The 25,816-nt window shown below is 39.6% G+C and overlaps 1 long non-coding RNA gene across 1 annotated transcript; it reads left to right on the top strand.

The window, feature by feature from the left end:
- Positions 1–2,958: 2,958 nt before the first annotated feature.
- LOC114052935 lies at positions 2,959–24,872 on the top strand. The gene is made up of 3 exons (XR_003570328.1): positions 2,959–3,329; positions 19,870–20,004; positions 24,841–24,872. It is a non-coding gene; the product is annotated as an uncharacterized LOC114052935 (long non-coding RNA).
- Positions 24,873–25,816: the final 944 nt, after the last annotated feature.

Genomic DNA, 25,816 nt, shown 5'->3' with positions numbered 1-25,816 from the left:
CCCTCAGTACTGCTCACGAGCAGGGTTTGGGGGAGCAAAATAGAAAGGCAGTAAAGGGATCGACAGGATCAGGATGGCAGACCAGGGTTCCAAGGAAAATAGGATTTGTGCTAGTGATTCCTCAGGGCGTGGCCTGTCCCTTGTCCCTCATGTCACCTCACTCTTTTTAAGGTCTAGATGTTAGCAGGAACCCCAGCTTGCTTTCTGTCCTTCAACATCAAAATTAGTAGCTCTAGCTAAATGTTTGAAGCAATCAAGGCAGATTTCAAGAAAGACACAACCAAGTTGCCTCATTTCAGGGTCCCTGGTACACAGAAACAACTCATCACACTTCCCTTGCCTTAAGGTGTTTAGCTAACTAATAAAGTGTTTCCCTGGATAATAACCACTTCCCACGATTGCTGGGAGGATTATGCTTTGCAAACGGAGGCTCAGAGAGAATGGATTTGCCCAAAGTAACCCAGGTCATAAATAGCCAAGTCAGCATTCTAACCCAGTTACTCCAGATCCAGCGCTCTCTCTACTCTACAAGTCATAGCTGCTCTCTGCCTCAGTTTCCTCATCTAGATGACTGCTCAGATTCCTTCCAGCTCTAAGACCCTACGATCTTGCTTGCACTGGTTCCCTCACGGGGTATTGTGCACATCATCTCCCCTCACCACCTTCCTTTCCTAGGAGGGGAATGAGGGTATTTATTAGCTATAAGACCAAAGGCCAGTCACTTAACTTCTCAGCCTCAGTTTCACCATCTCTAAAATGGGGATGATAACAGCACCTAGCCCCACAGAAGGAAATGGCCAACCACTCCAGTATCTTTGCCAAGAACACCCCAAATGGGGTCACAAAGAGTCAGACACTACTGAAAACAACTGAATAACAAGGACAATACCCCATAGGATGCTAAATAAGCTAACTTAACATGTTAAGTGCTTTGCAGACTTTAAAATGTTATATAAATGCTGACCAACATCACCTGGAGATAGGAAGACCTAAGTTTAAATCCTGCCTCAGACATTCTTAGCTCTGTGACTCTGGGCAAGTCCCTTTTCTGTGCCTCAGTTTCCTCATTTGTTAAATGTGGATAATAATATCACCCACCTCATAGGTCCTGTGAGAATCAAGTGAGGTGATATTTGTAAAGCACTTTGTACACTTTAAAGTCCTATGTAAATGCTAGCTATTTTTATCATGGTTCTTGTAGCTATAAGCAGCCTTAGAGATGATTTAGTCCAGCAGTTCTCAAAGTTGGTGGGGGGGGGGGGGGGAGGATGACTACGTCAAACTATTTCTGTAATACTTAGATGTTTTAATTTCTACTATAATAAATAGTCAATAGTCAAGAGTCAAAACATATAAGCAAAAGCTCTTTGGGGAGGCCCCCAATTTTTAGGAATATAAATGGATACTGAGTACCACTGACCTAATTGAATCCCTTAATTTGACAAAGGAGGAAACAGACCCAAAAAGATTAAATTATTTACACAAGGTCACATAGGGAGGAAATGGAGTGAGACTCATGAGATAATGTACATACTGAGATTTGAAAAACATGAAGCACTTTAAAAATGTCGGGTGTTGTTTTTGTCTCTCAGCTGTAACTGAAGAGTGGTCCACAGGGTTCTTGGCTGAAACTCAGCTCTTGGTAGAGCGGAGTCTGTGTCAGTCTGGGATCAGGACCTCTGGGCACTCTATCCGTGGTGAGTTCTGGATGAAGACCCAGTCCATGATACCCAGTCCACGTCTCCAGACTCATCATTTCATCTCCCTGTACAAAACAGAGTGTAATAAAACTTGCTGACTTTCTATGTTTAGGGTTTTAGCAACATCCATGCATGTAAACACTGAACTCCTGGGATGAAAATGGCAATTTAGAGATAATATTCTTTTTACTCTTTCTTTTTCCTCCACTTTATTTTTTCTTTACCAAAAAGGAATCTGAAATAACCCTCCAAGTACAAGCTTAGTAACTTCCTAGGGTGTTATTAGGAAGTTACTAGTTGACCAGGAGGGCTATGGGGCTGGGTAATTAGAAAAAAACCAGAGAGAGTGCCTTAGCAATTAATACACCAATCACCTTTCATGGCATTTTTGTTTAAATAATTTCAACTTAATTAAATTAAAAAACACTTACTGGATTAAAGCATTTATTAAGTATTTACTATATAGAGGACACTATACTAGATGTAATACAAAATGAAGAACCCTTCTCAAGGACTTTACCTTCTGGGGGAAGGGAATAAGTATTTATGTACCTATTATAGGCCAGGCAGTGTGTTTAGTACTTCACAAATATTATCTCATTTGAGCCTAACAGTAACCCTCCAAAGTATGTGCTATTATTATCCTAATTTTACAGTTGGAGAAACTGAGATAAACAGAGGTTAAGTGAATTGCCCAGGGTCACACAGCTAATAAGTGTCAGGTCTTTCTGATCCAGTGTTCTGTTCACTGGGCCACCTAGATGCCTCATTCTACTGAAAGGTAACAGCATTTACACAGTTAAGTGCAAGATAATTTAAGTGTGTACTAGGAGCTGAGAGAGATAACAGTTTAGGGAATTTTGTCCTCTTGGTATTTATGCTCTAGTAGATAGATAACATGTCTACATGAACGATTGGGTCTCCTGTTACCCATGAGCCCTTCAGAAAGATAGCCTAGGTTCTAGGTGCTTTGTGGGTCAGTTTGTTTTCCAAATTATAGATCACAAGCCCCCACCAATGTGTTTGCTTTTTACTGCTGGAGAAACTGAGATACTTTTACAGTTGGAGAAAATGAGGTAAACGGAAGTTAAGTACTTGCAAGAGGATACACTTAGTTCAAAGTAAAGTCACTCAGGGTAATAATGTAGAAAGAAAAATAACAACAAAACGTTTTCCGCGTAAACTTTGACGTCACTCTCCCACAAATTGTGTGTTTTCTCCTAGTAGCAATGGGGAAACATGACGTTGTTTGAGCAGAGAAGTGACATGGGCAGCAGAATATCAGTTTGGAAGCAGTGCAGAGAATGAATTGGAGAACAGAGAGCCCATGGTGTTATGGATGCAGGGAGACTAATGGGGAGGATATCTACAACAATCTCAATCTATTCTCTGCAGATGATAAGTGTATGGCTGGCTGCTGAAGATTGAAAAGCCGGCTGACTTTTGCCCCTACGTGCAACAAATCACAGGCTGATTTCTCTACACAAAAGTCACCGATACATAATATTTATCAGTACATTATACCAAGGGAAAGTACTGTGTGAAGGTAGAAGAAGAGAAATGTTCTTGACAGCTGGAGAGACCACCCAACAATGACTTCATTTAGGGGGTTGGACTTTGAAGGACTGGGTAAGTTTCTTTGGAGAGGTGGGGGATTATGGAGGCATAAGCTATCAGAAATATTGTATTCTTTGGTATAGGGCAGGCTTACTAGGATCCTGGGGGTGGAATTAGAGAAATGACCATGATATATGTATAGACACACACACACACACACACAAATACACACACACATATTTATTAAGCACCTACTATGTTCCAGGCACTATACTAAACACATCAAGAAAATCTTAAAATAATAACAGAGTAGGAATTTAATAGGCGGGGAAGACATTTCACGATGGGGAACAGCATAAATATGGAGGTGAGGAAAGTGTAGGACACACATGGGCGATGGCCAGTAGAGTATGCAGAAGGGGGAAATAGTCTGAAATGAATCTGGAAAGATAGGTTAGTATAGATTGTGATAGGTCTTAAATATCAGGTATAAGAGTTTGAAATTTACCTGGAAGGCCATAGGGAGCTTCTGAAGGGTTTGGAGCCAAGGAGTGACATGAGATGATCTATGGATTAGAAAGATAAATTTGACAGCAACTTGGAGGATGATTTGGAGGAAGGAGAGAGTGGAGGTGGGAAGGCTATTGTAATCTTCCAAGTGGGTGGTAATGAGGGCTTGTCCTAGGGTGGTGACAGTGGGAATAGAGAGGTAGGAACAGATTTAAAAGCTAAGGCAGAGATAGAATAAACAAGACTTAGTAAAAGGAGTGATTGCATGTATAAGCTATGTGTGTGGGGGGCTGTCTAAATAAATAGACACAAGTCTTGGGTGGCATGGGTAAATAGAACTGAGGTCCATTCTGGCTCACCCCATCTCCTAGTACCACCAGGAGCACAAGCAGAGGAGGGGGGTAGGCAAGGTCTACAACCATGGGAGTCTGAGTTATTGATCTCTTCTTTGGCCACAAGGTATATAGCAGGCTAGAATTATAGCTATTATAGCTATACCCTGCTAAATATCTCTGGTCTAAGGGTGCAGGTCAGGTTCAGAACCAAAGCTCTTATTTCCCTGGTCTCCAGCTCTTAGCCCCTTCCCATTAGATGTTAGTTAAAAAATATTATCACAAATAGCAAATATGCCTATTTACCCAAGCAAAATATCAAATGGAAACGAGAGTTCTCCAGATCAGTAAGTACTAATGAATTGTTGTTGTTCAGTTGTGTCCAACTCTTTATGACTCCATGGACCATAGCACGTCAATACTGTCGATGGGATTTTCTTGGCAAAGATACTGGAGTGGTTTGCCATTTCTTTCTCCAGTGGATTAAGGCAGAGTTAAGTGACTTGCCAAGGGTCACACAGTAGTAAGTGTCTAAGGCTACATTTGAACTCAGACATTCCTGACTCCAGGTCCAGCACTCTATCCTCTGAGCTACCTAGCTGCCTCCACACATCCCCTGTACATACCATTGAATACACAAGAATAAATGATTTCTCCAGCTGGGAGCAAGGTAAGCTCTGAGTTCAAATCAGAAGAGAGGGGACAATCTGCTCTCTGTAGCCTCAAGAATTGCAGGCTCTGGAGGTCCAGGATCACGATGGAACCAGCTCCCCGATGTGCCCACGGCTTCGAGAGCTCCAGTGTGACGCTCAAAGGCATTTCTCTCCTGTGTCCCTTGAAGTTTCTTTCTCCAGCAGTGTCTCCAAATTCCCTCTCCTAAGTCCTTAACCAACTGAGTAAGTCCCATATACAGCTATGAAGCGTCATGCTCAGCATTCTGTTAGCTGGTCAAGAGTCATGTCATCTTCCACAGAAGCAGCATTGAAGCAAAGGGATGTCTCTCTGGCACCCAAGGCTTGAGCAGAAACAGAGCTACCCAGATGAGAGCTGAGGAAGGGGGAAGAGTTCAAGAAAACTTCAAAGTTAGACCATGGGAGTCTGGGTGAATCATTGTAGGGTCACAATAGTAAAGCTGGAAGGGGCCACGGAAACCATCTGGTCCAACCCTCTCATAGTATGGATGATAAAAATGAGGCCTAGAAGCTTCAATGACTTACCCAAGGTCACTTATATCATTTAGTATCAGACAAAGAATTAGACCCAGATCCTCTGATACCAGATGCCTTTTCCATGATACCATGTTGAGTCTAACCCTCTCAATGTACAGTTAGGTGAGTTGTAAATTTATAAATATAGAAATATATTATGTACATATATTTATGTTATATTTATAATTATGTATAAATAGATGTGTATGTATAATATATGTACATGTATAGAATATTTTATATTTATAAGGTATATAGTATATTCTATTACATATATAAATGTGTATATGATATATGGACACATATACACATGTGTATATGTATGTGTATTTACATATGCACATATGTGTAATATTTATGTATAAATATATGTGAATATATTGTATATGCATGTGTATATTATATATATATATTTACACATAAATGTATAAATTTATGTAGTAAATTTATATAGTAAAGATATGTATAGTAAATTTCAGGGCTGAGATTTGAACCCAGGTCCTCTGATTTCAAATCCAAGGTGATTTCTACCAATGAAACAGTGAAGTCAGAAGAAGTAAAAAGTTTGGGAGGAAACAGTCTTCCCAACACATCACGATAGCAATTGGTAATGCCATGATGCTGTAATATGGGTTAGGGGGTCTCCAACCTATCCATCAGGTCAGACAATTTCATTTTCCTGAATTCTTGACTCACTGAAGTAGGGGAACAGATGGGTGGTGAGCTCTTTGGATTGTGCCTGAGCTTTTCTCTTTGCTGGAAATCATAAGAAATCTCTAATTTACTAGTTAGCAGCCTGTCAATCAGTAACTTGCTGCTTTCATATAGCAGCAGGATCTACTAGGAAGGGAGTGAGTAGGAAACAGGATGCATGGATTCATGTCCTAGTATGGCCCCTAGGTAGTTGTTTGACCTTGGGAAAGTCAGGATTAGACTCTTATATAAGAGCAATCTTTTTAGTATAATGTTCACATAAAAATGTGTTCATGCAAAAGCTTTTCAAATTTTTATAGTAAAAAGTGTTCATTTTACCTTTTATAATCCTCTTTATTTCTCATTTGGTCAGAAACTCTTCCTCTATCTATAGTTACAAAAAGTTTCTCCTTCTGTATCCCTCCAAATTTCTGTAATGAGAACTTATATGACTATGCCTCCATGTCTGTTTGGAGCTTCTTGTGATGTACAGTGTGAGATGTTTGTGTAAACATATTTTCTATCAACCTGCTTTCCATTTTTTCTGGCAATTTTTCCCCCCAAATAGTGAACCCTTATCCTTGTAGCTGAGGTTTGGGACTTATCAACACTATGCTATTCCTATCTATTCATTGGCTTCCAGATGACTATATGTTGTTCTTCTGATTAACTTTTCTGTTTTTTAATGAGTATCAAATAGTGTAGATGATTTCAGCTTTGTTGTATAGTTTGAGATTGGGTACGATAAGGTTGTCCTTCTTCCCACTGGTTTTCAGTATTTCCTTTGAGATTCTTCACCTTTAGTTCAACATTATAGATGATTTTTTTTTCGTTCTGTAAGGTAAGCCTTTGATCTTTTAATTAGCATGGAACTGAATAGGTAAATTTATTTAGGTAGTATTGTCATTTTAATTACATTGGCACAGCACGACCATGAATAATTAATACTTTCCAATTATTTAGCTCTCTATATTTCTGTAAAGAGTTTTTTAGAGTTCTATTCCTATGTATATATCTTGAAATGTGAACTCTCAAATCCTTTATAGATTCTTTAGTTACTTTGAATGAAATTTTTTTCTATCTCTTTCTGATGGGTTTTGTTAGTAATATATAGAAAGGCTAATGAGTTTGTGAGCTTATTTTATATCCTAATTATTTGTGTTATAAATTATTTCAATTAGGGGCAGCTAGGTGATGCAGTGGATAGAACACCAGCCCTGGAGTCAGGAGGACCTGAGTTCAAATCCGGCCTCAGATACATAATACTCAATAGCTGTGTGACTCTGGGCAAGTCACTTAACCCCAATTGCCTCACCCAAAAAAAAATTATTAAGTCGAGTATAATATCATCTGCAAAAAAAGTGACAATTTTATTTCCTCTTCATCTGTGTTTATTAGTACAATTTCTTGTATTACTATAGGTAGTATATCTAGAATTACATCAAATAATAGTATTTATAATGGGCATTTTTGCTTTGCCCCTGATATTATTTGACATACCTCTAGTGAGCTTTCTAGGTCATATAAGTAGTAAGATGGAGGGCTGGATATTTTTTTCTGATCCACATGCCCTCTCAAACTTCTCCAAAATGTAAATTATGCACCAAAGATAAAACAACTTCAGCAGCCTCCATGGTCTAGGACACCCAGAATCCAAAAGAAGGTTAAAAAAATCCATGAAGTAATGCTCACTGACCTTGAGTTCCCTCAGCACTCCTCCTGAACCTCCCACACTACTGTCAGTGAAGCTGCATTCGCAGACCCAAAAATATGACACAGGCTTCCAACAAAACTCAAAACAAAATACCCTAGTCTCCCCTCCCTTTTGCTAGTGGCATGGAGACCCCGGTTCCAGACTGGAAATTTACCCTGACCAGGACTGACAGCCAGCATAACCGTAGCCCTTTTGGCGTAAAAGCCTTCCAGGAACCACAACTCTATAGCACCAGTTACTATAAAGCTCTGAATAGCTAATGTCAGGCCAAAGAATTAGAAACAAAGGGAGTGGGACCAGGACAGGACACTGTGTATGGGACGTTGTGCACCACTCCATTAAACCTGAAGCCGAGCATAACTGAGGGTAGTTCTGACCACCCAAAAGTTGCTTGTGGCAGAGACCAAGGCTGGTGAATCATGAATTGCCCAGCATGGGAGGAGACTGAGACACTTTGAGATCTGGCCCCCTATAAAACCATCAGATGGAACAGTCACAAAGTAAATAGGGGAAATCTTGGAGGAAAAAAGACTGAAATGACTAAAGATTTCAGGAAGAAAAGAACTCAAAGACTTTTAATGTAAGCAAATAAACAAATAGGGAAAATAGTAACAATAGAAGAAAATATGGCCTCCAGATCTAGTAAATGAGTTCCAAATTGCTCTCCAGAATAAATATCACAAAACAAAGGAAAACAAAAGGCCGCTAGTGTTTTTCTATTACATATAATGTTGGCTCTTAGTTTTAGATTGATAGCCTTTACCATATTAAGAAAAGGTCTATCCTATGCTTCTTAGTGTTTTCTTTTAAGTAAAAATGGGTATTACATTTCGTCAAAAGCTTTTTCTGTATCTCTTGATATAATCATGTGATTTCAATTGTTTTTATTAAGTGAGGCAAAATGATATAATGCGTAGACAGTTGGCCTCAAAGCCAGAAAGACCTGGATTGAAGTCTTAGTTCTAACATATGCTGGATATGTGATCCTAAGTAAATAACTTCAACTCTCAGTCTTTTAGACAACTCACTAAGATTATAAGTTGTGAATCTCTTCGCTTCCTGAATGAAATCATAAGTCCAGTCCCTATCTCCTTGTTATTAATGTGGCCTCTCATGGTTATTGTTTTCTTAATATTGAACCAACTCTGCATTTTTGGTATAAACCCAATGTGGTCATAGCATATAGTCTTTTTCATGTGTTACTATAATCTCTTTGATAATATTTTATTCAATATTTTTGCTTTGATATTCATTAGGGACACTGGTCTATAGTTTTCTTTCTTTGCTTTATCTCTCCCTAATTTGGATATCAAGACCATATTTGTATCATAGGAGGAATTTAGTAAGATCCCTTCTTTTTCTATTTTTGTAAGCGGTTTTGTAAAATTAGAATTAATTTTTATTTTAATGATTGATAGAATTTACTTGTAAATCCATTAGATGATGGCTTTTCCCCCCTTTGGGGGTTCATTTATGGCTTGTCCAGTTCTTTTCCTGGGATTATGTTACTTAAATTATCTATTTTTGTTCTATTATTCTGGACATTTTATATTTTTATACATATCTATTTTATGTAGGTTGTCAGCTTTATTTGCATATATGGGCAAAAGAGTTTCTAATAATTTCCTTATTCTTCTTAATTTATTATAAATTCTCTTTTTTATTTTGATATTGGAAATTTTTTTCTCTCTTTCAAAAATCAGATAACCTAATGGTTATCTATTTCATTAGTTTCTTTAAAATAATGCCTAGTTTTATCAATTCATTTTTTTTTTTTGGTTTTCAATTTTATTAATCTGTTCTTTGATTTTCAGAATTTCTATTTTGGCATCCAGGTGAGATTTTAAAATCTGTTGCTTTTCTAGCTTTTTTTCCTCTTTTTGTTGATGAAAACTTTTAGTAATATAAAATTTCCCATAAGGACTGCTTTGGCTGCATTCCAGAAATTTTAGTATGTTGCCTCAGTGTTGCCATTTTCTCTGATGAAATTATCTGTTATTTATATTATTTGTCCTTTGACTTACTAATTTTATAGAATTAAACTACTTCCATTTAAGATCGAACATTTTCTGTTGGAGAATATGTGGGAAAATTGGGACACTAATGCATTGTTGGTAGAGTTGTGAACTGATCTAACTGTTCTGGAGAGCAATTTGGAGCTATGCCCAAAGGGCAACCAAACTGTGCTTACCCTTTGATCCAGCAATACCACTACTAGGTCTGTATCCCAAAGAGATAACAAAAATGGGAAAATGACCCACACGTATAAAAATATTTATAGCAGCTTGTGGTGGCAAAGAATTGGAAATGGGGGGGGATACCCATCAATTGGGGAATGGCTGAACAAGTTGTGGTATATGAATGTAATGGAATACTCTTGTTCCATAAGAAATGATGAACAGGCAGACTTCAGAAAACCCTAGAAAGATTTGCCTGAACTGATGCTGAGTGAAGTGAGCAGAACCAGGAGGCCATTGTACACAGCAACAGTAACATTGTGCAAGGGCCAACTTTGATAGACTTAGCTCTTCTCAGCAATGCAAGGATCTAAGACAATTCCAAAAGACTCAGGATGGAAAATGCTATCCAAATCCAGAGAAAGAACTATGGAGTCTGAATGCAAATCAAAGCATGCTATTTTTCCTTTTTCTTTTTCTTTCTTGTGGTTTTTCCCTTTGGTTCTAGTTCTTCTTCATATGACTAATGTAGAAATAAGTTTAATATGATTGTACACATATGGCCTATATCAGATTGCATGCCTTCTTGGGAAAGGAGAAGGGAAAGGAAGGGGAGAAAATTTAAAACTCAGAATCTTATGAAAGTGAATGTTGAAAACTAAAAATAAATAAATAATAACCATTAAAAAAAATAAGAGGGGTACCTTAAGGAACCTACCTGTTATGGTTTTGTGATCTATTTCTCCCTGTATTTGAATACACTTTTCTTTAAGCATTTAGAAATTAAGCTATATGGTACATATCTATTACATATTTATATTATTTCATTGTCTAGCATGCCTTTAAGATAATATAGTTCCCCTATTTATCTCTGCTAAATATTCCTATTTTTATTGTTTTGTATGAGATTGCTACATCTGCTTTTTTTATTTTACCTGAAGCATAATAAATTCAATCCCTTATTTTAACTCTGTGTCAATCCTTATATTTCAGCTGTGTTTCCTGCAAACATTGCATTGTTGTATTCTGCTTTCTAATCCATTCTACTATGCTCTTCCATTTTGAGGAAAATTTGTTTATCCCATTCACCTTCATGGTTATGATTGTTAGTTGTATATTTCTATCATTGATAGTTTCTTATACTTTTTCTTCTAATAGACATCTGTCCTCTCTTTTCAAGGGATGAAGTGGCAAAAAAAAAGAGAATATGATCTTTCCTAATGATCTATAATTAAAATATTATATCCAACTTTTTTGTTTGTTCATGGTTTTTATAAAGGAGTTTATTGATTCTTTAATTTTCTCTCCTTGATTGGTTTTCCATTTTAGTTGTTTTTGATAGGGGATACTTTATATTTTCTTCTATTTTTTTCAATCTTTTGATTTTGTACTAATATTTCTTGTCTCATGGAGTCATTGAATTGTATTTGGCCTATTCCAATTTTGAGGGAGTTTGTTACTAGGGTAAGGTTTTCCACCTTCTATTCTAAGCTAGCCATTCTCCTTTTAATCCTTTCCTCTAGAGCTCTTATTTCACTCATACAACTTTTTTTTATCCCTTGCTTCATTTCTTCCAGGGACTTCTATGATTTTTTTGGTCAAGCCATTTTTTTCTTCCAAGGCTGTGCCTATTATTGTTGTGGAATTGCTCTCTTCTTCTACGTGTAATGTATGTCTTCATCGTTTCTTCAGCTATAATATTTCTTCATAGTGCTTGGCATCTTCTTCTATTTACTTATAACTCCAGCCATAGTTCCTGATTTGGGACTACGATCAATCTCATCTCTTGCTCTCGAATGGAATCATCAGGTCCTGTTTGGTTCTCACTTCTATTAATTGTGATCTTGCCATTGGCTTTGCCTTCCCTCATGTTTCTCGCTCAGAGTATTGGCAGATTTCAAGCCTTCTAGACCACTCCGATTCTGTGATCTGTGGTCTTTAAGGACCATGCTGGGTCAGATTGCTGTTGACTTCCAGACTCTCTGGCCCACGGGCTATAGGTCTCTGGCCCTGAGTCCATTGTCAGAGTGCTGTGGTTCCCTGAAAATTTACCCCATCAGTTCACTCAGGGCTTTTTGCTGTCTGGATACACCTGCAAGCTTCTGGTAGCCTTAAAGCATCCCTGGTCCTAACACTGGCAGGCTTCCAACCTATTTCCCTGGGCTCACTCTGGCTTCTCCGGTGAAGGTTCCCACAGACTTTCTGACTGTGTTTTTTCATAATTTTAGGTTGTGTCAAGGTGCTTACTATGTTTTCTCTTTGGATTTCTTGATCCTTATCAAGTCTAAGGTTCTTTTTTCCATCTTTGCTGAAACAAAAATGGAAAAACTATGATGTTCTACATGGCCATCTTAATCAGAAATCCCCTGCTCAAAATTTCCTGGAGTACTTGATCTGTATCTCACCTTTTATGTCCATCACTCCTTACCTTATATTGTTATCTTATCTATCTATCTATCTATCTATCTATCTATCTATCTATCTATCTATCTATCTATCTATCTATCTATATCATATCTCTCCCATCAGTAGAATATAAGCCTCCTAAGGAAAGCAAGTATTTCACTATCCCCCAAATCTAATACATTGTGGGCACTTATTAAATGTTTCCTGATTTGAAATGAATTAAATGTGCCAGCGAATATCATTGAAATCACAGGTACTTAATGGTCACAAAGTTCAGAAGTGCTTGGAGTCAAATGGGATTAATTAGGGAAAACTTTCTAGAAGAAATGAGCTCTAAACTACATTTAGAAGTTGGAGAGAGCTATGAGTTGGCAAAGAGAGTTAGATTATATTGCAAGTTGAGAACTGTGGAGGAGGAGAGGCAGGGCAAGGGGACATAGGTAGGAAGGCAGGATGTAACAAGTGGCAGTCAACGGTAAACAGATCAACAGATTAACTTCACCATACTGAAGGGTCCATATACATGAGTCATGAGAAAGTTGGTGAGATAAGGGAGGTGCAGTTGTTCCCAGGCATTGAAGGGCAAACTAAAGAGTGAGAATTTGATATGAAGGGAGCCATTGTGAGTTCTCCAACTGAGAAGATACATTATGTTTGAAGAAGATTATCCTAGCAATTACGCGTAGGATGGATTTGAGGGAGGAGATGCTAGAGGCAAGGAAACCACCTCAGAGGCTATTTTAGTCATGTAGGTGTGAGATGGCAAGGGCCAAGACTAGGGTGGTGGCCATGGGAATGGAAAGGATCAGGGTAGATTGAAGACACACTAAAGTAAAAATCCTCAAGTTTCAGCTTTGGAGCAGAATGAGTTTAAAAAGGACTCCAATCGCCACAGGGTGGTATAATAGAAAGAATGTTGGATATTAAAGGATCGAGGTTCAAATCAAGCCTGATACTTATTACCTTTGTGACCTTGGTCAAGTGACAACCTCCATGGGCTTCAATTTCCTCATCTTTAAAAGGAGGGGTTGGATAAGATAACCTCTGGAGCTCTCTTTCATCTCAAAATCTAGGATTCTAAGTCTAGGGGCCCAGGAGGATGATTCCTTCAATTCAGGAAACATTTAATAAGTGCCTACAATATGTAAGGCACTGTATGAGCCTCTGGGGAATACAATGACAAATTAGTGACCTGGTTTCTGACCATAAGGAGCTTATGTTCTTCCAGAAAGGAGAGATATGATATATAAACAGATAAGGGTAACAATACGAGGTAGGGAGTGATGGACGCAAAAGGTGAGATACAGATCAAGTGCTGTAGGAAAATTTGAGGACGGGGATATCTAGCTAGGATGAATGCATAGAAGGTCGCAGCTTTTCCATATGTATTTCAGTAAAGGTCGAAAAAGAACCACAGACTTGATAAGGATCAAAAAAAAAAATCCATCGATGGCAGTGGGGAGAGTGGGAAAAGAAGCCTGTTTGTGGTGAAGGCAATTAGCCCAATGTTGGTGGAATAACCAAGAACATCTGTCTGTGCCTGACGGTGATTGATTCATTGGTAGTGCTGCTGCTTGTCAGAAAGGAGGACTCAGCAAATAGGAGCACAGTTAGAGATTTTAAAGGTGAGAGTAATCGGACTGATAAACCAATCTTCAAAAAAAAAAAAAAAGCCAGAAAAAAGAGGGGAAAAAAAAACTTAAGAAAGAGCAAAAACAAAAGAAACAGGTTTGGCAGTATTTTGGAAACCAAGGTTTTTATGGAGGAGGGTGTGGTTATTCCCCAAGGCAGCAGAGAAGTCAAAGATGATGGAAATTAAGAAGGGGTCATGGGATAGAGTCCGGAGGACCTGAGTTCAAATCTGGCCTCAGACACTTAACACTTACTAGCTGTGTGACCTTGGGCCAGTCTTTTAACCCCGATTGCCTCACTAAAAAAGCAAAAAAAAAAAAAAAAAAAAAAAGCGTCATTGGATTTGTCCATTTTCCTGAGGTCATTAGTAACTGTAAAGCAGGAATGGTTTTACTGAGGGAATGAAAATCTCGGGGCTCTTGGTATAAGAAGAATTCACTTTTATATAGGGTGTCCTAAAAGTCTTAGTGCAGTTTTAAGCTATTAAAGCTTAAACAAGTTGCCCCTTGTTCCACCCTGCTTTCCTACCTAGGATTAAAACTGCACTAAGACTTTTGGGACACCCTGAATAGTGTTGCAAATCTATGTATCTATTTATCTATCTATATATATAGAGAGAGAGAGAGGGTGGGAGGGGAGAGAAAGAGAGAGAGAATCACAGTGAGTCTCAAAACAACTTCAGGAGGTAAATATTACAGGTATTATTATGCTCATGTTGCAGTCTTATAAATGAGGGAACTGAGGCTGAGAGAAATTAAATGACTCACCCAACAAGTATCAGAAGCAAGATTTGAACCCAGATCTTCTAATCTCTAAATTTTACATGCTAACCACTACATAAATGGATTTACCTACTTGTCTTATAATGTAGATTATAGACCAATGTTATCATCCTCATTTAGTACATGGGAAAACTTGAGGAAAATATTTAGTAACCAGGAAAACCAAGAAAGATGTTAGTTGATTTCCCCAGAATAATTAATTTGTGAAAAATGAGACTAATTCATCTCTCTGAAGTCTCCATTCACCAGGTGTTCTGTTCTCCTCCTTAACAAGTAAAATGGGGTGGTTTTTTTGGGGGGGGGAAGAGGGGAGATATAAAGGACTGAGGAAGTATGGTTCTTCATCACATTTGAGGTGGGGGTCTGGATCTGTGACTTCATTTCTGTAGGGAGTGGAAATTTCTGTAGGGTGTGGAAATTCCTCTACTGAGACAGAACAGCAATCTCTGATTTCCAGAGCTAGCCTGAGGCACTGACAGTTTAGGTGGTTACATAGCCAGGTCATGTCAAAGCTGGGACTTGAATCCACGTTCTCCTGACTGCAAGGCTGATACTCTATCCATTACGCCGTCAAGCTGGGGATTAGGAAAGAGTGAGAGTAGAGATAGGAAAATAGGCAAAGAGAACAGAAGTACAGGAAAAGAAAGGTGAGGTCACTGTGAGTTAATCTTTCCAGAGATGTAACATTCCACTGGTCATGGAGCTCTCAATGCAAATTATACTTTGTTCCATCTTAGCCAAGTAGCTCTGATTATAAGTAGCTTGATATACTAAAGTGTATTTATCACTAGTCTTACCAGAAATTCCTTGCACAATATTGAATAATAGTGGTGATAATGGACATCCTTGTTTCACCCTTGATCTTATTGGAAATGCTTCTAGCTTATCCCCAATGCATAGAGTGCTTGCTGATGGTTTTTGATAGATGCTATCTATCATTTTAAGGAAGACTCCATTTATTCCTATGTTCTCTAGTGTTTTTAATAGGAATGTGTTGTATTTTGTCAAATGCTTTTTCCGCATTGTATGATTTCTGTTAGTTTTGTTGTTGATATGGTCAATTACGCTGATAGTTTTCCTAATATTGAACCAGCCCTGCATTCCTGGTATAAATCCTACCTGGTCAAAGTGTATTATCCTAGAGATAAGTTGTAATCCAGAAATTTCTTGGAGGTGGGGTTAGAAGTCCAAATCTGTGATTTCATCCATTTGGTGAGTACCTAATGCAGATATTCTCCACAGATGGAGGTCAACTGCTCCTCTGTAACTTATAGAGAATTTTCAGGGGGCACTGAGAGGTTAAATGAGACTTTCCCAGACTCACCCGGCCAGTATGTCAGAAGGAATTCTTGAACTTGGATCTTTCTGACTCTCACCAGAGTTCTTAAGGCTGCCCAACAGCAACATGGGTCAAATACTAACACTGTCACTATTATAATGAGGTAAGCAGGTCTGGGGAAGCTCATATACTCAGTTTTGGATGTGTTGACTTTGATATGCTTTGGGGACAGACAAGTAGAAATGTCCTATGGGCAGTTGAAGATAGGACTTTGGAACTTAGAAGAGGGCTTGGGGCTTAAGCTCTTGGGGATATAAAGAACAAAATAAAAGATTCCTTTCTCTCTAAAAGTTTACATTCTAGTAGGGGATACACTATGTACACAGAAAAAGGATAATCTGAGGGGAAGAGAAAGTATCCTGTGTGTGGGTGGGGAGATGGAGGTGGAGGAGGAAGGGTAGTGGGAGGATGTGGCACCCTACCTGAGCCTTGAAGGACAGAAGGATTTTAAGAGACAGTGATGGGGAGGAGGTATGTTCTAGATATGGGAGACATGGAGACAGGAAATGGGAAGTCAAGTTTGGGGAACTTGGTTGGTAGTTAGTAGGTTGGCTAGAATATTGAGTAGATGGAATAATGGAGTTTTTGTAAAGATAGATGGAGCCAGAGCAGAGGGCTGAAGAATTAGTATTTTATCCTAGAGGTACTAGGGAGCCACTGAAATTTTTTGAGCAGGACAGCAATATCCATTATCAGACCTGTGTCTTAGGAATATTAATTTGGCAGTTGGGTGAAAGCCAGATGAATTGGAGAAGGGAGAAACTTGAAGCAGAAAGACCAATTTGGAGGCCATTCCAATAGTCCAGGCAGGCAGCAAAGAAATCCTGAATTCTTAGGGTGTTGGCCTTGAGAGTGTGGAGAAGGGAATAGATAAATGAGGCATTGTACAGCTAGACCTGACGTGACTCATCAATCAGTTTAATATAGGGGGTCAGGGAGTCTGTCAATAAACATTTATTAAGCACCTACTGTGTGTTAAGTTCTGGGGATGTAAGAAGAGGCAAAAAGAAAGTCCATGCTTTTAGGAGTTCACAGTATAATAGGGGAGATAACAAGCCAAAAAAAAAAAAAAGTACAAACAAGCTACAGACAGGATAAATTGGAAATAATTAACAGAAGGAAGGCACTGGAATTAAGAGGGGTTGTCAAGGATGATACCAAGGATACGCCATCTTCGAGCGCTGGAAGGATGATGATAGACCTTAATAGGATTTGGATGAAGTGTGGGTTTAGATGGGGGAAGATGAATATTATTTGGGACATGGTGGGTTGGAGGGACCAGTGGAACATCTATTGGAGATGTCCAGCAGAAATTGGTGACTAGCACTAGACTTCAAAAGAGGGCTCAATACATAGATCTCGCTTAGATGTGCAAAGGGATGATAGCAGAACTCATGGAAGCTGATGAGATCAGTAAGAGAGAAGAGGAGAAGGCCCAGGACAGAGCCTTGGGGGACACCCGTGCTTAGAGAGTGGAAGATGGATTATTATCTAGAGAAGAAAACTGAGATAAAGTGATCAGACAGGTTGGAGAACCAGGAGAGAGCAGTGTCATAGAAGTCAGGGGAGTGACTCCAAAGAAGAGACAGGAGAAGATACTGGGGTATGTGGCTGCTGTGCATGCTATGGAGCCACAGGTGAGAGTTGAGTGAAAGGTAGACACCACAGGTAGATGAACAGTCCTGAAAAGAGCTCAGCAAGCCCTCACACCAGAGGTGCTAGTCTTCCCTGAATACTCCATACAACCAGGTTCAGGCTTCAAACCCTTCGGTAAGTTGGGGAGATACCTACTCCAATCATGTGAGGTGTTCTCCCAGTGAAATGGGCCGATGAGAACATTGAAGGTGGCTAAAGCAGGCTCTGTGGAGCACTTAGAGCCTGGTCAGACATCAAAGATGCCAAGGCCATCCACTGTATCCCGGACCATTGCCAGTTGTGTTGACTTTTGTCTTGCCACTGGATTTTGATGACTCTGTGCAACTCTGCCTCACTTAAATCTAATTTACGTTTGAGTCAAGACATCACCACCTGGTATCATTGGTCCTCTTTGAAAACAAGGAACAAATAACAATACTACTACATTCACCTTTGTATATGTGAGGAGTCCGTAAGTGTGAGACTCATTGGGCGTATATTGTGAGATTTTAAAAATGTATTGGTTGGTTCTCTTGGGTTTTTCCCTTCTTCCTCTTTTTCTTAAAAAAAAAAAAATCTTTGAAAAAAACTTTGCTCTCTGAGATGGCTTTCTGGGAGGGAGGAGGAGAAGGAACACAAGGGTTATTTAACAATGTAAAAACAAAAATATCAATAACATTTGTTTTTTAAAAAGTCAAGGGAGGAGAAAGTCTTCGGGAGAAGGGAGCGTTTAATTGTTGAAAACTATAGGGAGGTCAAGTGAAGGCAGACTGAGAAATGGCCAATGGATTTAGCAGTTAAGAGATCGTTGATAATCAGAAGTCAGGTTACTTGGAGGTGAGAAGTGAGTAGGAGATGAAAAAGTTGAGACAAGGAATTTAGGTGACCCTTTCTAGGAGGTTTGGCTCCTCCTAGCAATAAGAAATAAAAGATAATAACTTGAGAAGCTGGCTGGATCAAGTGAAGGTCTTCTTTTTTGAGAATAGAGGAGACCTAACCATGTTGAGAGGTAGTGGGGCAGGAGCCAGTGGGGTCAGTGCCACACATTTCCTTTTTAACAACGATCTGTTGTTATCAATCCTCTGCTCAAAGCCCTTCCCAGACTCCTTATTGCCGACCCAGTAAAGTTCATATTCCTTGTTGTTCATCCTTCCTTCTGGAAAAGGACCAATTACATCAGGAGTGAATTGGATTTAAGTGAGGCAGGGCTGTGCAAAGTCATTAGCCCCACTTTCTCCTCCAAAGTCATCTGAGTCCAGTGGCAAGACGTGAGTGTCAATGGCCCTAGATGCAGGGGGAGACCTTGACCTGTTTAAGGTGGGGGTCTTTCCCAGGTCTCAATTTGCCTGAGGCAACACCCATTCAGTAAAGGCTAGGTAAGAACTGATGCAAAAGATGGGTTAGTTTGGCTTCACAAAAGAATCTATCCAGGAGGTCTTGGGAAGACCCTCAGAGTTTCCGGCCAGAATAGAAACAATTGCTATTTACACTCACTCTGAGTCATTAAACCCCAAGCAAGGAACAAGTGAGGGATCTATTATTGGCCAGTCAGTGAGGGCCAGAGTGATTTGGGTTTAAAGGTATAGTCAAGTAGCTCCATTTGAGTCCCAATGGGCTTTATCAAAGCCTGGTTTTTTTAGAGCTATATTTCAAGAAATCATAAATAAAAACTACATGAGACAGAAGAGTTAGTTGTCCCAGTTTAAAAAAAAATGATAGAATAAATAAATAGGGAAGAAACAAGTCTAGCCCCCAAATTTCAAGATACCTTGCAAAGTTCACATTTCTTAGCCTAACACTAAAGACCTTCCACATTCAGGTGCTATCTCACCTTTCCAGTTTTGCTAAAAAATATGTGGGTCCAATGGCAGCTATCTCTAGGATGAGGGGGGTGGGGTAAGGGAGGGAAGAAAAAAAAATTTTTTGAATTGCATGATAATTTTGTTGTATATTTGAAAGTAATAGCTAGTTGTACATATAGTAGATCTGCAGTTTATGTACCATCATCTCTTTTTTTATTATACTATGTTATGGGGATGCTTGTTTTATTCCATAAATTAAAATTTTAAAAAATGGCAAAAAAAAACTGTCTTCCTCTTCCTCTGCCTTCCTTCAGCTGGAACTGAATGTGTTTTTAAAAGGGCACATATAGACAAAGTCTCTCTCTCTCTTCCCCGGTGACAGGTTAGAACGTCTATAAGACTAAAGGAAGAGGAAGCATGCACTGCCTACTCTCCCATTTGGGTTGCCATGTAGCTGTGAATGCATGGTCCAGCTGTTTCTTCTGCACCTGTTGTGTTTCTACTTTCCCAATCTTAGGTAAGTAGTTAGCATTTATAGTACTTTAAAGTTTACAAAGTGCTTTATAAATATGATTTCATTTTATCCTCACCTGAATCCTAGGAGGTAGGAGCTTTCCTCATCTTCAGTTAAGAAAACTGAGGAAGGCAGAGATTAAGTGGCTTGTCCCAGAGTCACACAGTTAGTGAGTGTGTGAGGCCACATTTGGACTCAGGTCCTCCTGATTCCAGGTATAGTGCTTCAGCCACTGTGCCACCTAGGTGTCTCCAGTTCTAGGTGGATGAGTGTTAGAGATGGAATAATGCTGGGCACAACCCTGTGAGCTTTGAAAGGTCTGAGTAAACACCAGAAGTTTATGGTCAGAATGGATTGTGGAGTCTACCTGTGGCAGAAGTGGGTGAACGTTTGGAGAGCCAGCTCTGAGGAGTGACCCGTTGGACCCGTTGGATGCTGCCTAGTGGTAGATTGACCTGTTAGCCAAGACATCATGTCCTAAAATAAGGTAGCGGTCACATCCCAGAGGTAAACTTGGTGGAGACTCTTCAAATTGAGGAAAGGACTCCCACGACCAAGAAGTACCCTACTCCTAGTTGAGGTGGGGGGATGTTTTGTAACCACCACCTTGAGTTTGATCTCTCTCTCTTCAGGCAGCTAGTGGTATGTAGAGGGGAAAGTGGGCCCTACTCCTGTTCTAGTTATACCTTCATGGCAAAGAGTCCTTCGTAAAGGCTAATAGATGGTAATTGGTTAATTGATATTAAAGAGAAAGCAAATGGTCAAAATAAAATTGGGACACTGATCACTAGTGATTGATATGGGGGACTTGAGAGTGGTAGCATTAGAAGAACCCCAAAGCCCTTTAAGGGTACCCCTAAAATTTAGAGTTAGGTAGGTAGTGCAGTGGATAAAGCAGTGGGCCCGAAGTCCATAGGAAGACCTGAGTTCAGATCCAGCCTCAGACGCTTTCTAGCTGTGTGACCTTGGGCAAGTCACTTCACCCTGTTTGCCTCAGTTTCCTTATCTGTAAAATGAGCTGGAGAAGGAAATGGCAAACCACTCTGGTATGTTTGTCTAGAAAACCCCAAATGGGGTCATGCAGAGTCTGACAAGACTGAACAACAACAACAGAATTCCTCGGGGAGCTGGAGCAGTAGTTGACTTCTGGGTAATAGACCTGCCAAAGCAAATTGGGTTTAGGAGGGAGAGCCCAAAGCCTATAGGTGCTATATTTGTCTCTCTTTTTATTTTTATTTTTATTTTTATTCCTCAGATAGTGCTGTACACAGTAGGCACTCGGTATATGTTGGCAAAATTAATAACATATAAATAATTAATAACGTATAAATCCATATCCTCTACTAGCCTGTAAACTCCTTGATGGTAGAGACTGTATCTTGGGTACATTTGTATTTCCCACTTAGTGCACAGTAGGTACTTACTAAAAATTATTGAGAAGCCACCAATAGCCACAACGTTGCAGTAAGTAACAGTTAAGACTGTCACCATTGATCTTTTGGTGACCTTCTCCAACTCTGATTCCTAAAATAGTCTCAGCATGAGACAGAAACCATTGAAATAAACAATGCTTTCTTACCCAAGCTTGACATGGTGGGGAAGGGGATTGGCTGTTACCATCCCTGTTGTCTATGTGTAGGACATTCTCTTCTCTTGTATTACATACACACACACACACACACACACACACACACATGCACACTTCTCTTCGCCTTAATAGCACAAGACCTACCTCAAACCAATATTTCCAGTCCAACCTCTTCTTGACTTCGTTTTCACTTCTTTACTGCCCTTCCCATTTACCTCCTATCCTTTTCAATTTCATCATTGTCATCATCATCAACAAACATTTACCGACAGGCGGAGGCTTCCGTGTATTATTCTTGGCCTTCCTCTTGTCTAAATCTCAACACTGTTTTGAGGGTGCCAGAGTAGAGCACAGAAGGAATAGACGACACGTAAGCTGAATTTTTGGACACTCACTGAGTCCTCATGGTGTTCCACCACTACTTGCCAGAACCCCAGGCCTGAGGTGGAGAATAGGAATAACATTTTGGAGGCAGGTGACTTTTGTCAGAGGCAGTCAGCCGTGGGACTCCATGTTTCCAATTTTTCCTCGGCTTTCACCCTCCATGCTGGTTTCCTTCTCTATTTCCTAACTGCCTTTCTCTTCTGTCTACACAGTTTGTCCCCTCCTTTTCCCCATCCCCAAAAGTATTCTTACCACTTTAAAGCTAACTGGTAAAGATATCTGGGCTGCTGATATCAGGAAACATCTGCACAAAGCTATAGTGTGACCACCTGCACCTATGGCAAACAATGAAAATTCAGTATGGTTAGCTCTGTAAGTGTGTGCTGTATAAGCAGAAATAGTTCATGGACCATCTTATAAAAGCCTCATGGGAAGTCCTGCTATTATTTTGAAAAGTAATACCACTCTTCAGGAAATCAAATTACGATCTAGCTGACTGATGTCAGATATTCTTGCTCTTTTCCTAACTGAAACCCTTTTGATAGGTTTTAAAAAAATCTTCCTGGATTTCTATCCATTTAGTTAACTTTAGGCATCTTGTTTGTTTGTTTTCCAAAAATCATATATAATTTTGTAATGTTAGAGTTGTTTGCCTCGCACCTGGAAAAATCTGAAAATATAATCCAAAGTACTGGGGGAAATTTTTCTGTTTTTTCCGGGAAGTGATCAATCAGTAAGCTTTTATTAAATGCTTACTTTTCCATTTCTTTCCTAAACATCAGTTACATGTGTAAACATGATCTTTAGTATTTCCAAAGCATTGAAAATCTTTGGGTCACAGATTTATATTTAGAAAGAACTTAGAAGTCTTCTAGGCCAGCCTTCTCATTCTGCTGAGGAGAAAAATGAGACCCAAAGAATTTAAGAGAGAAATCTCCTTGGATGTCCAAATGGTTCTTCAAACTTAACATGTCCAAATCTTCACTCATTACCTTCCCTTCTCCCCATCTCCTTTCTTTTCTTTTTTTAATGTCATTATTCCTCCTGTCATTCAGACCTGTCACCTAAGAATCACTTCTGAGTTGAGCCGCAAAGAAAACTCTTGCAAATGTTCGAGTAATTGAGGTGCACCACGGCTCTGTACCACACTTGTGATCTGTTTCAGAAACTCCTCATCTGTTGCCTGCTTCTGTCCAGATTTCTGTGGTGTGCTCACATGGCCATATTCCTTCTGGTTCTTCTTCCACTGATCTTTACCTAATCTTCTCCACCGTATTTCCACCTCTAGTTTCTAGGTTTCTTCATATGAATGTATTTTCTTAATATGCAATGCTACTTCATTCTTCAAAACTCTGACCTCACATACCCACACACTCATCTCTTTTTGTTTCTTTTGAATTGTATTTTGTTCCTTTTTAAACTATATCCTTTCAGAAGCATATTCCAATCACGGCTTCTATTCTAAAAAGTCCCAGTGATACTTATGAGGTCAGATTTATCTCCATGCAGTAGAATCTCTGGTGCATCTTGCTTATTTCCCATACTTTACATTTCTGAATAGATATCTGAATCCTTGATAAAAGCTCCTCAGTCGGTCCCTAAGACCTCTGGGCTAAAATAAAAAATCCCATGTTTGTCAAGCAAAACCCTTCATAATCGGGTCTTCTCCTTCCTTTCCAATCTTATGTCTTACTGTTCAGTCATTTTTTCAATTGTTTCTGACTGTGACCCCATTTGGGGGTTTCTTGGCAAAGATACTGGAGTGGTTTGCTGTTTCTTTTTACAAATGAGGAAACCGATGCAAACGGGGTTAAGTGTCTTGCCCAAGGTCACACAGCTAGTAAGTATCTGAGGCCGTATTTGAACTCAAGATGAGTCCTCCTGACTCTAGGCTTGGTGTTCTATTCACTGCACCACATAGGGGCCCTACAATCTTCTTCCCTTCCAAAAACTCTATGATCCAGCAACACTGCCCTCCTGAATGTTCCTTGCATGTACTCCATCTCCCAACTCTATGTAGTTTTCCTGGCTGTCCCCCATACCTGGATTTCTCTCCCTCTTCATCTCCACCTCCTAGCTTTCTTCACATTCCAGCTAAAATTCCACCTTCTACAGCCATCCTTTTCCAATTCCCCTTAACGTTATTAACTTCCACGTTCTGATTATCTTCAAATTATCTGTTATACATCTTGTTTGTACGTGGTTGTTTGCAATTTGTCTCTCCTATTAGACTGTGAGCAACCTGGGAACAGCAACCAGGCTGGTGGTTGTTTGTTTTTTTTCTTGTCTTTCTCTGTATCCCCATCACTTAGCATAGTGCTTGGCACATAGGAGGCATTAAATAAATACTTGTTTCCTTTCTTTCTCTCATATTATAGATGAGGAAACTGAGACCTAGAGAGGTAAACCATCTTGCCCAAGGTCATACATTAGTAAATGTCTGAAGCATGATTTGGAGCCTGTTTTTTCTGACTCCAGGGTCAGCATTCTATATGCTACACTGCATTGGGTCTCAGGACTTCAGTTCAGATCCCAGCTCAGCCACTTCTCTGGATGACCTTAGACCAATTACTTTAATCCTGAGAGCTTCATTGACTTCCTTTGTCAGATGAGGGGGTTGGATTAGATGACCTCGAAGGTCTACAATGTGATTCCGAGTTCAAATCTGGCCTCAGATTCTTACTGGCTATGTGACCCTGGGCAGGTTGCTTAACCTATTTGCCTTGATTTCCTTAATGGTAAAATGGGGATGATAAAAGCCCCTACCTTCCAGGATTTTTGTGAGGATCAACTATAATAATATTTGTAAACTGCCTTGTAAATCTTGAAGTTCTAGCCATTAGACAATCAATTCTCTCATTTTACAGAGAAAGAAACTGAAGCCAGAGAAGAGAGGTGATTTGACCAAGGTCTCATAGATGGTAAGTAGGAGAACCGGAATTTGAATTCAGGTCCTTTGACCCCATAGCCAGTGTTCTTAACACCCCATCCTTCTGGCCTCAGATTCTAACCAGCCATGAGGAACAGTGGGTCAGGTAGGTATATGCCTAAGTGCATGGAGGGCAAGGAGGGAGGAGGGAGTTTAATAAAGAGCAGGTTTTTTTTTTGGAGGTGGGGTTGTTTTTGTTTTTGTTTTTTAATATTTCTCTTTATAAACATAGAACATTCTGCTTTCCAAAGCCATCTGGTTGTTTGTTTTGGGATGAGTCAAGCTGCACATTTCACAGTGAGCCACAAGGGGTGCAATTTTCAAACTGTATCTAGGGTTTGGGCAAGTTACTTCCAGATCTGGACCCGGGAGTTGCTATCAGTGTAAGCAACATTTCTCAGGAATGGCTCTCCTGGCTTCTGTTGTAAGCCATGCAGTTACCTTAGCTTAAAAGGGTCAGGGTCTTCCATTGCACCCTGGGCCATCCCTAGTCATCCTGATGAGTATCTGGCCACTGGACCCAGATGGCTCTGGAGGAGAAAGTGAGGCTGGTGACCTTGCACAGGCCTCCCTCACTCAAATCAAAGTCAACTGTAAGTCATGTCATCATCTCCCTCATGTCATGATCCTCTTGGGAAATGAAGGACAAACACAACAGCAATGCAGTTAATGTCACGTATAGAGAGTGGCTACTGTTTATCCTCCTCACTCCCCTTTATTTCCCTCTAGAAGAAAAAAAAATGAAATTTCTGACATCTTTTATACCTAAAGTTAGGCAAATAGTCTCAAGACCATTAGCAGGATACAGTGGAAAGACTGTTGGCTCTGGAATCCAAGGACTTGCCTTTATCTCTTAGCCTCTGTGGACCTCAGTTTCCTCATCTGTCAAATGTTCAGTTGGACTAGATAATCTT

Source organism: Vombatus ursinus, unplaced genomic scaffold, assembly GCF_900497805.2.
Source record: "Vombatus ursinus unplaced genomic scaffold, bare-nosed wombat genome assembly UNPS02014810.1, whole genome shotgun sequence".
NCBI classification, from domain to species: domain Eukaryota; kingdom Metazoa; phylum Chordata; class Mammalia; order Diprotodontia; family Vombatidae; genus Vombatus; species Vombatus ursinus.
This window is presented reverse-complemented; position numbering and strand designations above follow the sequence as displayed.